Raw genomic sequence first — 2,664 nt, 5'->3', positions numbered from 1 at the left:
AGACAACACTGTGACAAAACAACTGCTCAATAGCTATACTCAGTTCAGATTCCAAGAATGGAATTCATATTCAGCAGGTTGAAATGCTCGGAGCACATCCTTTTGAAATATATGCTCACCCCTGAGACCTCCCTATTGCTTTAGATAACTTAATTTTACCCTTTATAAGAACCATTTCTTACAGGTTTGCCAGATTTTCTTTTACTTCTTTTCTTTCTTTCTTTCTTTCTTTTTTTTTTCCTTGATAGCCACTCATGCCTCTTGGGTCCTCTCTAGAATCTCAGGTTTAGGGATTATGCTTTTTGAAAAACTTGCTTCACCCTGGAAGTTACAGTTCTTTGCCCTGGCTATTACATATATCATAACATAGTCACTTCCACTTGAGCAATAAATCTTCCCTTATTCATCAGAATTAGGTCCAGAGTAACAGTTCCCTTTTTCACTTCTAGGAAATGAAACTGTCAGGAGGGCAAGTCAAGTATATTCAGATGTTCTTTTCCCAATTTATTGTCATCATTGTCTCATATTTGAATATCTGCCATGATGAGATTTCAGCTACAGTTCTCAAAAATGTTTCCATCTAATTTCCCACCTGAGATCATAGAAGTAGAAACAGATTCACATCACTTCCAAGGAGACTCTGATCACAGAAACCATCATCATGCAGGTAACAGCACAAGATGTTTTCTGGGTTTCTAACACTGCCATGGAGTGGGGAGGTGAAAATGAGAAGCATCTTAGGGCCAGGGTCACCAGCATTAAGTCCTAGCCTAAAGCAATGGGGAAAGCGGAAGTCAAAGGGAGGAGTAAAACTGGAGGTGGTGAGGTGTGCAAAGATGCCAAATGCCAGGAGGGGGGTGTGCAAAACATCAAACATTGTGTGCTTCCCAAATGATGGAAGCCAAATTTGGGTGTGGAGCTGAGAGTTCGTTAGGGAAACAAAAAAGAAAAACAAGCACAATATTTGTGTTGTTTTACAGGTTCATGAGAGCAGAATCTCATTTGTTTGTTTACTCTATCCCAGGGGCCCAGGGGAGCCGCTGGCATACACTAAGTGCTCAAGAAATTAGTAGTGACCTTTCCAACTTGGGCCCTACAGGATGGCTCCCGCAAAGAAGGGTGGCCAGAAGAAGGGCCATTCTTTTATCAATGAGGTAATGACTAAGGAATACACCATCAACATTCACAAGCGCATCCATGGAGTGGGTTTCAAGAAGTGTGCCCCTTGAACACTCAAAGAGATCAAGAAATTTGCCATGAAGAAGAAGGGAATCCCAGATATGCGCATTGACACCAAACTCAACAAAGCTGTTTGGGCCAAAACAATAAGGAATGTCCCATACTGCATCCGGGTGCAGTTGTCCAGGAAACGTAATCAGGATGAAGATTCACCAAATAAGCTCTATATATTGGTTACCTACATACCTGTCACCACTTTAAAAAATCTACAAACAGTTAATGTGGATGAGAACTAACTGCTGATTGTCAAATAAAATTATAAAACGGCCCCAAAAAATGAAAGAAAGAAATTAGTAGTGAATCAATCAAACATCAGTGTTTTCAACATTTTTATTTAATAAACCAGCATAGGTGTGGTACAGGGTAATCAGATCTGATTCAAAGTGCTGCATCAACCCATTTGGCCAGGGCCTGTCCTCTGTTGGAGTTACATCAATTCATACTCCCCCTGCAGGTTCAACATCACTAAGCAATCCCTACTAATAGAGATGAGAGAAAGCTTTCTGGGTACTTTTGCTGTAGCACCTTTGCCATAGATATCTTTGCCACAAGCATTTTTACTGCAAACATTTTTGCCACAAACATTTTTGCCCCATAACTGCTGGCCATAAGTCAATGTTGCCATAGAAAGATACAATCGTGACAAATAAAAGAGGGACATTTGGAAGGGCATAATGAAACACACAAAAAAATGAATAACAAAATTAAAAAGACTTTCTTTAAAATGTATATAGATTCATGGCGATACTGCACAAATAACTGATCTTACTTATATTGTGGGTTGTACCTAAGAAAGTGTCTTCATTCTAAGGGAAATGCGGATTCAACTCTGCACCTTCAAAGGGGGTGCCCTCAGCCTCTCTTTCTCTTCCCAATGTAGTTTGTTCCAAAATAAGAAACCAACTCGTGGGGTAAATCATCCTCTTCTGGAAGGAATGCTAATGATTTGAGGACCACCACCACCACCACGTCTACTTGTCACTCTGTAGGCCATTATGAGGACCAGCTAAGATTTATATATAATATAAAAAAAAGAAGTCACTGCAAGAACTTCGTCAGTGGAGAAATGAAACCAAGCTCACGACTAGCTTAAATACATTAAGTGTGCTGAAGGCGATTGATTTGTCAATGGGGAAATAAAACCAACCAAACAAAAGAACACCCAACTGCCCACCAGTTATTGTATCTTTTTTTAAAGGGTAGTCAATTGATTTATCCATGGAGAAATGAACCCAAACAACAACAACAAAAACTGTCAACTAGTTACCTTATCATTTTTACAGCAAAATTGCCTTACAGCCAATTAATTATGTGGTAGAAATGTTTGCAGCAAAAAAACTTGTGGCAAAGAAGATGCTATGGTAAAAATATTGAAAATACATTTTATGTAAGTATGAATCAACTACACACTTCAACAAACAATTA

At 39.1% G+C, this 2,664-nt stretch overlaps 1 pseudogene; it reads left to right on the top strand.

Moving 5' to 3' along the window:
- The first annotated feature begins 285 nt into the window (after positions 1–285).
- Positions 286–1,475, top strand: LOC109377501 (60S ribosomal protein L31 pseudogene; annotated as a pseudogene).
- Positions 1,476–2,664: the final 1,189 nt, after the last annotated feature.

Source organism: Hipposideros armiger, unplaced genomic scaffold (assembly GCF_001890085.2).
Source record: "Hipposideros armiger isolate ML-2016 unplaced genomic scaffold, ASM189008v1 scaffold_1424, whole genome shotgun sequence".
Taxonomy (NCBI): domain Eukaryota; kingdom Metazoa; phylum Chordata; class Mammalia; order Chiroptera; family Hipposideridae; genus Hipposideros; species Hipposideros armiger.
The sequence above is the reverse complement of the archived record's forward strand: the minus strand, read 5'-3'. Positions and strand labels throughout refer to the sequence as shown.